This window comes from Aotus nancymaae, unplaced genomic scaffold (assembly GCF_030222135.1).
Source record: "Aotus nancymaae isolate 86718 unplaced genomic scaffold, 86718_ANA_hifiasm-v0.15.2.pri h1tg000029l, whole genome shotgun sequence".
Classification (NCBI taxonomy): Eukaryota; Metazoa; Chordata; class Mammalia; order Primates; family Aotidae; genus Aotus; species Aotus nancymaae.
The window spans coordinates 45,255,174-45,267,772 of NW_026988442.1; positions in this window are offsets into that span (position 1 = coordinate 45,255,174).

A 12,599-nucleotide genomic window follows, 5' to 3' on the forward strand; every position below is an offset into this window, starting at 1 on the left:
AAATCCACTTCTCTAAATGTCTGTAATACCAAGTCGCCAAGAATATTTCAATACCTCTGATGTAGTCGGTTAGTACTGGCTGTTGACCTGGTGATGCTAGGGGGAGGTAGACTATGTTGTTTAGTTGGTAAGTGAAGCATGCAAGTCCATTGTTGCTTCTGTTTTATTGCCTGCTGGCCACACAGAGACCCAGTGAGCACCATAGAACACTTTCACATTCACAAGGAAAAATATAACAGACTTGAACATCTCCTGTTGAAGTCCTTAAAGTAAAATGCTCAAAAAATATTTTATACATTTGCTATGTCAAGAATTTTTGACCCTTTAAATAAACCAGAAAGTTGACGGTATATGTTTATGAGCTTAATACCATATAATGTACCAGTTGTGTTGCATGTAGACTCAAACATGCCTAATTGCCTTTATGTGCTAACAGAAAGGACTTTTAGCAGTTATTGGAAAGAAAAAGTGGATATATTTTTAGGTGGTAGAAAAATTTAATTTCCTTATTAATATTCATTTAATTATAAGGTGAAAATACAGTTTAACACTTCAAAATTTTTTAAAAATCCAGATTATGTGAACTATAACATTAAAAATCTTATAGTCCACATCTTTATGTCCAGGTCTGCAATCCTTTCTGAAATTACTTACAATTCTATTCCTTTATATATTATTTTTATCTTCTAAGAGCTGTGAATTCTTAAGTTTTATGTGACTATCCAAATACAAAAACCATTATTTTCTTTAATTTTCAAAAATTTAGTAATAATGACTTCTATTTTTGTATTATTCAGTGATTTGACCTAGACTTTTTTATTTGTATATACCATAGCAGTTTTTTAAAATTGCACTCACCAGTTAAACCTAAATAGTACTTGACTTGAGTACTTCATTCTTAGAAAAGCAGTTCTGATTATTATCAAGCACTGTTCGATTGAGACATTAATTATAAATATTTATAACAAGGACATTGCAAAACATGGCTGCAGAGGGTAAGATAAGTTAGATTCCCAGCATGATACATTTTTAACATCTCTATTAGACTTTAGGTGCTAGAAATATGTTATATTAGAATAAATGTTATTTGTATAAGAAAGATGGCAGTGTATTTTACTTTGCTTGTATTTATCTCCTCCAGCCTGCTTGATCAGCTCTCAAGAGAGCCACTACCCTATGATTTTTTAAGTCTTTTGTGTAATTATCTTGAATAAATTTAGTGCTAAGCCAACAGCACCCCCAAGTTTACATCCCACAGTCAAGTTTACCAAATATGTTATAACAGGACCATCCATTAGATGTTATAGAAAATCTCAAGTGGTTGTAGCAACTTGGAAATCTCTTAACAGTACATTGAATCAGGTACTTTAATGTAACTAATTAATGTCTTTTTAGCCTTAAAAGATTTTATTTATGCGAAGTGAATGGGAATCTTTGAAATCTATAAGAAATATCTCAATTTGAGTGAGAAGATAATTTCCAACAGCTGATATTGGTACTGGACCATATATCCTTTTTGTTGGGCTTTAGCTTTTGGAGGCAAGAACATCACAATTTTCTAGAAAGTAACAGAGTAATTGAATTAGGCACAATTTCAGATTAGTCAAAAGAAGGAAATAACTAAAATAAATGAAAGTATAGTTTTGTGCTTGACTTTTAATGAGAAATTAATGAAAATTAACCATTGGGTCATTAAAGTATTATGTCTATATGTAGTTAGGTGGAGTGCATAGTCTAAATTGATACAAACACAGGTGAGCTATATATTTTTGGGGTTTTTCTAGACGATAATAAACACGTGATAGGCCTACAGTAAGGTGAATCTTGTTTTGATGATAAACCAAAAATACATTTAACAGAAGCATGATTTAGACCATTTGGAATACTCAACCTCAAAATCTCAACTATTCCATGAACATTTTTATTTATATCAGATGAGTATTGGCAGAGAAGTTTTCAAGTGTTTTGGTTTCTAGGAAATAGATTAATTGAGAATGTAGGTTCTGCAGACGGATCAACCTGAGTTAAAATACTAGGTCTACCTCTTATGAAATGTGAGATCTAATATCTAAATGCAAATTCCTAATATCTTCGTGTCTCAGTTTCCTCAATTGTAAAAATAAAGATAATAATAATATCTAGTTCTTTGAGGTACTTCGGAATTTAAATGAGATAGTATGTATGAAGTGCTTAGTTCAGTATCTGGAAGATTAATGTTCAGTATACATTAGCTTCATAGATAATCATTATTATTAATTATTAGAGTAACAGTAATTATAAAGTTGAGGTGGCTAACTTGCCTCAACCTCCATATAGTCTTTCAAAGCTCAATGGAGTCTCAGACTTTTGTTCATGTGTTTCCCACTAAAGTGGATATCTTTCTTCATTGCAAGTAAATTTCATGACTCATTTCACCACCTTCTTTTTTTCAAAAAGTATTTTCTAAAGTATTCATTAGTGTAGCTATCTTGCAACACATAAAGTATAATATATCAATGGTGTAACACAATAGGATTTTTGTTTTAACTCATTCTTGTTCCATTAATGTGAGGAGGAAGGACAAAGGGGTTTGCTCCACACAGTCCTGTAGGCACTTTTATCTTCAACATACAATTTTCAAACTTGTTTTGGGAATCAACATCGTGATGAAAAATGGTGTGCAAGAGCAAGAAGGAACACTTAGGTGTGGTATGTCTCATTTACACTGACATTTTATGGGCCAGAACTCATAGACATGGCCACATCAACTGCAAAAGAATTTGGGGGTGGCAGACTAGCTATGTTCCCAGGAAGAAAGAGAAACACTTTCAGTGAACACTTCCTCAGTTTCTGCTGTCCTTTTTAATTTCACTCAAGCCCTCTATGGTCAGAAACAAACCAGTTCCCAACTAGACACTGCATCTGGCTCAAAATCAAGATATACACATTATTCTCTACCAGAATCTAATGTGCCTCCTCGTTAACTATAAACCAAAAAAGTTATCTGACATGAATACTCAATGAACAAAGGCATATAAAGTAGCAATTGAAAACTATCTTTTTAGAAATGGGAATAATGGGATATACTAAGGAGATACTGGTGCATAGCAATCAAGAACACTTTATTGTGGGCCTTGTGAAATTCCTGATCCTGGATGAGGGGAAGTTCCTTAATGAGGCCCTGATTCTACTTTCTGGGAGGAACTCTCTTGTGCGTATTTCTCTATGGCCCTGCTTCCACCTGCAGGAGGTTCTTCCTTGTAAATTATTCTCTATGATCCCATTTGAAGCTGGTGATGCTGCGTATGGCTGTCCTGTTTTTGCAGCCTGCTTCTTGCTGGTGCAGGTTTGGGAGCTTTATGGTTGTTTAAAATCTAAAGAGTCAAGGTTTCGTTGTTGTAGTTGTTTCAGAAGTGTGAGCTTCTGACTTCTTTGATGATACAACTTATCAAAGATGTAATAGGCTTTTGTGCTGGTGTTTTTAGACAGTTGTGTTAGTATCACACTTGAAGTTTTCTTCTTAGACATAATTCTCAAGCCTTATTTATATGTTGTTATCCTTGCTCTTCTGTCCTCAGCTTTCAACCCAGTGGGTTCCTTAAGGTCAACATAAATGAGCGGGGTAAACACACATTTAAAGCAACTTAGTGGACCAAGTTGCTCATTCTGTTTTTAAATTGTAGTCCATGATATGTGAAGACGAGAACCAGTATGATTTTTTAACAGTTTAACCGCCCATTTTTTTGGACTATCACTATTATCTTTCATTACTGCTTATAAACTGACCAATTCTTAACAGACCTCCTCTCTCTTTTTAGAAATACCTTTTTAACTTTAGCTATTAACAAGCAATGAACAGCATTATGGTTGTGTTTTTCAGCTTTTTCTCCTAATCCTAAATGCTCAGTGGGCACCTAAATCTCATTGCAGACCATTTTTTCAAATTATTTTGCCTGTGCATGGTATTATTATTCTGTATTTTTCCAACTCATAAGATTATTTGCTTGCAGCCTGCTACCCATTTTCTAAGCAGTGCTACCTATGTTAGATTTAGTACCACTTCTGGTACCAAATACTTCTCATGTGTTAATCAGGATAATACTAGCTGATTGTGACCGGCAAACTTTGAAATAGAATTTGTTCAATATAGTGGAAGTTTATTTCTTGAACTCATAAAATCTAATTGAGGGTAGGTAGTTTTTACTGTACTCAATCATTCAAGGATGCAGGGTGATGGAAGCACAAAGAAATAAAGATTATATAGGTGATTCTTATGGGCCAGGCCTGGAAATGATATATAATAATGACCAGAATAACTAGAAAGTATGCTGAAAAATGAAGTCCAGCTGTCCAGAAGGAAAGGGAAGTTGGCTTGTCGATCAGCTTACTAGTTCTGTCTCACCAATTTATTTCAGTTCTTACTGATTTCTCATTACACTCATTATCATATAATATGAGGTTATTTTTCATCACATGCCAGGCACTATATTTGTGTCTATTCTGCCTTATCTCCCACCCAAATGAGAAGTGTTTATGTCAAATACGTGACACACTTGGTTTGCATGGTAATTATTTGTGTATGAGTAGCTGAGAAAGCTCAAGCTCTTGAATAAATCAGTCCTTGGTTAAAAACCCAGCTCCATCACCTGTTAGCTGTGTGATGTTGGATTACTTAACTTCCCAGAGCATTAGTCTTCCCATTTGTAAAATCCGGTTAATAATAGTTCCTTTGAAGGGAAACTGAGAAGATTAAAGAGATAATGGCATAAGGCAAGGTATCTTTTTTGTCCGGTGCATATTACCTACTAATTTACTTGATTAACATTACTGCAAATGAAAGGAAGTTTGTGTACAAATTCTAGAATAGAATACTGAATACAAGTTTTTTATTAGTAATAAACCTCCACGTCTTGATTATTATCAATCAAGGGTAATCCAAAGGACTAAAACAACCCAGAGTCTTGAACTTACTTTTAAATTTTATTCTTAAATTCAGGGATTCTTTGATTCAAATTCACTTCCACACCACACATTTTGTCTCTGGAGTCCATTCTTAGGTTTTAAAGGTTTTTATTTTATATTACAAAGAACTAGGCTATACTTTAAATAGCATAACCAAAGACATGTTGACATTCTGATTAGTTTTCAACATTCACCTCGACATTGCAACACGGACAGCAAAACAAAAATTAAATTAAATAGAGATAATCAAAAATATATAGAGAATATAATATAGGTTGAATGTTAACACATTTATTCACTCATAAAATAAAAAATGTTTTTGTACTTTTATGCTTAATAAATGTAAACAACATTTATCCCTTGTTTTTCTCTGTATCTGAAAGTATTTTTTTCCTTTTGATACTAAAAATGTATATTTATTAGCAAGAAATATACTAAAACATATTGTTCGGTGGGAACAGCAGGTTAAAAACAAACAAACGTGTTCCGTGACAGTGAAAAATTGATAAGTTGAACTTTATTGAAATTAAAAACCCTGCGTTGTGAAACACCCGGTAAAAAGAATTTAAGAACAAGGCATAAACTGGGAGAAAATATATGCCACACACATACATGATAAAGGGCTTGTATCCCAAATATGCAAAAAGCTCTTAAAACTCAACAAAAAAAATTAAAGTGAGCAAAAGATACAGAAACAAAGGATCTCACCAAAGAAGATATACATATGGCAAACAAGCACATGAAAGTATGTTCAACATCATATGTCATTAGGGAATTCAAATTAACACAACTATGATATGCCATGACATACGTGTTAAATCCAAAATACTGACAATAGTGACTGCTGGTGAATGTGCAGGGCAACAGGAACTCTCATTCATTACTGGTGGGAATGCAAACTAGTACAGTCACGTTGGAAGGCAGTCTGGCAGTTTCTTACATAGTTAAACATAGTCTCACCATATGATTTAACAGTTACGCTCCTTAGTATCAACCCAACTGATTTGAAAGGTTACGTTTGCCCAAAATGTTTATGCCTTCATGCAAATGTTTATAGTAACTTTATTCATAATGACAAAAACTGAAAGTAACCAACATGTCTTTCACTAGGCAAATCAATAAACAAACCATAGTATATTCATACAATGGGATATTATTCATCAATGAAAAGTGGAAGTAATAAGCTAACAAACTACACAAAGACATGGATATATCTTAAAATACATATTGCTATGGGAAAGAAGCCAGTCTGCAAAGGTTATATACTGTGCTATTCCATTTGTATGACGTTCAAGACAACACAAAACTACAGAGATAATAAACAGTGGTTGCCAGGAGTTCAAGTTGAAGTTACTGAAGGCTGAAGCATAGTGGATTTTTTAGAGCAGTGAAAATATTCTACATGATACCACAATGGTGGTTATATGACATAACGCATTTCTTAAATCTATAAATTTACAGCTGAAAGAATAAAACAATATATGTAAACTAAAAAGAAATCATGTAAGATTTCAGCAGATCTCAGAATGAAAGGTTTATTTATATATATTATATATAATATATGATAGGATATGTAATATATCATGTATATGAAAAAATATGAAATTTTATTCATATATACTTATAGATGTTTTATATAAATAAAACACATATATTACACATTTCAAATAAAACATATATATAAGATTTACAGTATGTATGCATATAATATATATTTTATATATATATTCTGTAAGTAGCCATGATTATCTCTTGATGATGGGATTATGTTGATTTTCTATGAAAGTTATTTAAATTATATCAAAATAGGAGGAATGGGCACGATTATAAAAATTCCAGATCATACTTGAAGCACTTCTTGACTGACACAACTTCTATCACTGAAAATTCTGGCTGATGGAGAGTACCCCCAACTCCAAGAACATCCAAGCCTTTGACCTCTCAGTGTGGCCTTCCTCACTAAGAAACTCAAAATGATTTTCCACTATTAGAGCCACTGCACACTTCACTCATTTCTGTCTATATCATCAGAAGTTACAAAACAGGAAATGGTTGATGTGGTTTGGCAGTGTCAACACACAAATCTCATCTTGTAGTTCCCATAATCCCTGTGTGTCATGAGAGGGACCAAGTGGGAGGTAATTGAATCATGGGGGTGGTTACCTACATGCTGTTCTCATGATAGTGAATGAGTTCTCAGGAGATCTGATGGTTTTATACGGGAATTTTCCCCCTTTTGCTGGGCACTTCTTTCTACCGCCACGTGAAGAAGGCTGTGTTTGCTTCCCCTTCCACCACTACTGTAAGTTTTCTGAGGCCTCCTCAGCCATGCTGAACTGTGATTCAATTAAATCTCTTTCCTCTATAAGTTGCCCAGTCTTGAGCAGTTCTTTGTAGCAGCCTGAGGATGGACTAATGCAATGATCTTCCTCCACCTGTGGTCAACTCTCCCTCACTGAAACCATTGTCACTCCCTCCAGCCTAGTAAATAAATTCTTACCAGGATCCCAGCTTCTTCTGCTGCACAGGAGCAAACTGCTGTTGCCAAGGCCATCCATGCTTTCACTGGCGCCAGAGCTGCTGGACATTTCCCCAACCTGATCTGCCCTGACTGCCCATCAGCTTTTGGCACAGATTATCCTCACTTAATCCTACATGTCGTTTTAGTTTGGCTTACAGGACACAGGACTCACTTGATTTTTCTTCTATTTTGCTGTCATCTCTTAAAAATGATGCAGCTCTTGTGTTGGAATGTTAGAATATCCTCCCACTATACTGATTGCCTCAGATTCTCCCATCACGTCTTGAAGATTAAAACTTTTTTTTTTTTTTTGCTGATTTTGACTTTTGTGTGAGTGTAGTTTCAGAAAAAAAAAATCAAAGAAAAATGTGTGTCTTATTGCTGCATCTATTTCTCACTCTGTTTTTTATTTGTTTGCTTTCTTTTGAAATAATTATTACCATCAATACTGCCATAAATAAATTTTAAAAAGGATATTAAAAGAGTAGATGTCATTTTTTGGAATGTTGAAAGGACAGTATAGACAGTATTTTATTGTCAGCCTCTCAATGGCTTCTCATTCTTTTTTTAATACTTTTTTGGATGGATTAAGTCTAGTACAATCAATGCTCTTATGCTAGAAATTATAAATTTGCAACACACTGTGGACTCGTCTTCATATATGTTTTTTCTGGCCATTTAGTATCTTGAAACAATTTAAAATACTAACGATTAAAATTTGAGTGCTTCAATATAAAAATTTAAATTTCTGGCTTATCCCTTTAAAAAAAAAAGATGGTTATCTGCCAGCACTGTGTCCACATTCTACAAAGCAACAAGATTGCATCTAGTGCTGAGGGAAAGCCATCCCCTCGTGATCAGCTAAGCACAATCTAGTTTGCTACAGGCTTGCACCCTACTTTGTTCTCTGTTCTGGAAGATGAATATTAGCTACTATTTATGATTGGGCTTGCTTTCTAATATCCAATCTTCTTATCTCATTTAGAAACCCTGCTTGACTCTCTGGGTGTTTGCGCTTGCTATCTTGTAATATGTATTTTCAAGCCTGAAGGGGAGAGACAAGCAGTGAACTAAGACCGTAGCAGTTTCTATGTCCTCTGCTTCCTAGACCACTTTGAACATCTGTCTTAAATACAGAATTGGAAACAAATGGAAACGTGTTCAACTTTTTCGCTTTCATTCAACATGAAGAATGTATTTAGGAAAGATGTAATGATGGATTAATATAAAAATTACCTTTTCATTTCTTTCTGCTGTGACACTTCTGGTGAATCCAATTTTTAAATGTCTTTTTTAATCACAGGGAAATGTTTTACAGTTGTAGAAAGAACACCTGATTTGTAGTTAGAAGACATGGCTTTGTTTTAGATCTGGTATTCACTAGGCTTGCAAGTTTGGTTATAAGGCCATAACTTATAAACACGTGTAAACATCTATAAAATGGATATATCTTCTCTCTCTTTCACAGGGTTAAGACTCCAGTATGATTAGGAGTGGAAAATCTTAGAAAGCATGAATCTCTTCATATAAAGAATGGTTTTTAAAGGTACAAGAGTCTTTCAAATGGTAAACAAATGAATTAAAGAAATTCATATATTTGTGTAATTTTTATTACTTCTGACTCTCTATGGTAGACAGAAAAATGCCCTTCCCAAAGATATGTAAGTTCTCATCCCCAGAACCTGTGAATATACTATTAATACTTAACACGGTTGATGGAACTTTGCAGGTGTGTTAAGTTAAACATGGTGAAATAGTGTGACTATCCTGGATTCCTACTTTGCTAGCACACAGAAGCCAAGGATTGCAGGAGGTATAGAGAAGCTGGAAAAGGCAAGGAAACTGATTCTCTCCTAGGGCCACCACAAGGAACACTGTCCTGTGGAGATCTGGATTTGAGGCGTTTTGACTCTCAGAAATGTAAGATTATAAATTTGTGTCGCTTTAAGCCACTAAGTTTGTGGTAAGTTATTACAACAGCAATAGGATACTGATATATCCTCATAACTCATTCAGAGTCTAAACATGAAAGGTAAAAGGGAAATATGCCACAAGCAATATCTTTTCTTTATTATTCAGATATTTGATTCTTCCTGACACCTTAATCCCAGTCCCTCATGCCTCTGGCACATTTACTTGAGCACATTTATTCTTTATCTGATTATCCTACTCCAATTTCCATAAGTACCATCCTCTTCTTGGCATTACATCTCCTCCCCAGTATTCTACCCAATTCTTTTTTGTTGTTGATATTTAAATAGTTCCTCAAATTCTGCTGCTTATTTTGTAAGTGTGAAACCAGAGTAGTAATCTCTGAAAGCCTCTTGGGCTGCTCTTACTTTTTTGACTTATGTTACTTATTGAGCAATTATTTTCCTGTGTCTCTTTTATTTGTTGTATTATTTATTAGTTTGTCAGCATCATAGGTTTTCTGTCTTAAATCCAAAGCTCATTGGTACCACATACAAAGTTCAATAATGTCTTTTACAAACCTAACATATTGTCATGCTCATGTACAATTCCGTTGCTTTCAATCCATCAGTCCTTATATATTCTGTCTAGAAAACTTCATTCACATCCACATCCATTTGTATGACTGAATCTCAAGTCCACACCTCTAGCTTTCTATCTTTGTCTTTCTTTATTCCTGTAAATGAGGATACAGACATGATAAAGACACATTTTACAACCTCAAGATGTTTTACAATTTGTTAGGAAATACAGAGGATAGGTACCTAAGTCAGTCTATGGTGGTGAGAAAATATTTTTAAAATGAAGTGATGCTTTAATTGATGTTGAGAGACACATATGATATATGAGTTAACCTTGTCAAAAGACAAAGCCTCTAGGGAGAAAGAACACACACATACACACACACACACACACACACACACACAGAAAGAGAGATCAATTAACACACCATAGCATGCAGACACACACGCATGTGCACACACACACGCGTGCACACACACACAAGAGGAATGTTTGTGGAGAACACTTCAACATACTGTGTTTGATGTTGTTTTGTGTGTATGTGTGTGTTTGGAAGAGTTAAACAATTGGAAAACAGAGGCAGAGTTCAAGAGTCCAGCCTTGAGAGTCAGTTACATGATAGTAGCATTTCTTTATACAAACTGAGTATGCATGTGGACAAAATTGCCTAGGTAGAATGTGTAATGACTGAATGAGAGATGGTTGAAAAGAAACGTTTGGAGAATAGACATTTCAGGGAGGGATAGAGAAGAAGTGGTACACAGGAAAGGCAAAGGATGAGCAACTAGAAAAGTGGAAGAGAACCAGGAGAGGTGTATATCACACAAACTAAGGCAGAAGATGGTTTCATGGTGGGAGTAGTCAGGTATCAAACATGGCAGAAAATAGGAGTGAAATGAATCAGTCCTCCCATTTCTGGGGCTACTTCCAGGTGACCAATTTTAAGAAGAGTCTCCAGTTTGAGGGATTCTGTATGCAGGAAGATGCCCAAGATCACCAAGACAAAAGGGGAGGTACTATTAAGGACCGCAGAAGTTCCAAATCCCAAGAGGACATTGACAAAGATCACCAAGTCCAGGGAGGTCAGTAGAGTATATAAAAATTCAATTTAGAGTCAAAAGACCAAGGGAAAATACTCACAGGGCCTAGAAACAGAGTGGTATTGAAGGAAGCTTAAAGGGCCAGAGACAAATAGATTGAAAAGTGGTTGCTGGGTTCAGTAATTAGGATGCCACTGATAAAGGCTGGGCTATTTCAGTTTATAGTTGGTGGAGCTATGTATGAAAAATGAGGAGGAATCAATTGCAACAAAAAATGTTTTCAGGCTGCTTCCTTGGGAAGGAGAGACGCAGTGTAGCTAAAGGAGGAAACTTTAGAGATGATTGTTTTCCTTTAACATAAAAGTGATGGGAACAAAAATGATAAAAGGAATGGGCAGAATTTCCAGAAGACAAGAAGCGTAATTGATGAACAGGGTTCTTAAGAAGACATACATGAGGCCAACAAACATATGAAAAAATGCTCATCATCACTGGTCATTAGAGAAATGCAAATCAAAACTACATTGAGATACCATCTCACGCCAGTTAGAATGGCGATCATTAAAAAAATCTGGAGACAACAGATGCTGGAGAGGATGTGGAGAAATAGGAACACTTTTATGCTGTTGGTGGGAGTGTAAATTAGTTCAACCATTGTGGAAGACAGTGTGGTGATTCCTCAAGGACCTAGAAATAGAATTCCACTTGACCCAGCAATCCCATTGCTGGGTATATATCCAAAGGATTATAAATCGTTCTACTATAAGGACACATGCACATGAATGTTCATTGCAGCACAGTTTACAATAGCAAAGACCTGGAACCAACCCAAATGCCCATCGATGGTAGACTGGACAGGGAAAACGTGGCACATATACACCATGGAATACTATGCAGCCATCAAAAACGATGAGTTAGTGTCCTTTGTAGGGACATGGATGAACCTGGAAACCATCATTCTTAGCAAACTGACACAAGAACAGAAAATCAAACACCACATTTTCTCACTCATGGGTGGGTGTTGAACAACGAGAACACATGGACACAGGGAGGGGAGCATCACACACTGGGGTCTGTCGGGGGGAATAGGGGAGGGTCAGCGGGTGGTGGGGAGTTGGGGAGAGATAGCATGGGGAGAAATGCCAGATATAGGTGATGGGGAGGAAGGCAGCAAATTACACTGCCATGTGTGTACCTATGCAACAATCTTGCCTGTTCTTCAACATACCCCAAAACCTAAAATGCAATAAAAAAAATAAATAAAAAAGAAGGCAGGAGGATGGAAATCAGAAAAGATGACGCAAATTTAGCTACAACTTAGCTTCTGAGACCCCTATATTTTCCCAGAACAATGATAAAATGAAGTAAAATTTAAAAGCCTAGTAGGAGACCCTTATTGCACTATTTAGAGGGGTTTATGCACAACACATTTATACCTCTAGATACAGTCGAACAAAATGTTCAAAAGTATAAGCTCATTTTGTATAACAGATCAACAGTGTATTTTTAAATTAATACTGAAAAAGTCAACTCTAATAAGGTGACACAGGAATCTATTAATTATATTCCTGGTTAGTGCATAGTAAATCACTTACTCGATAGGG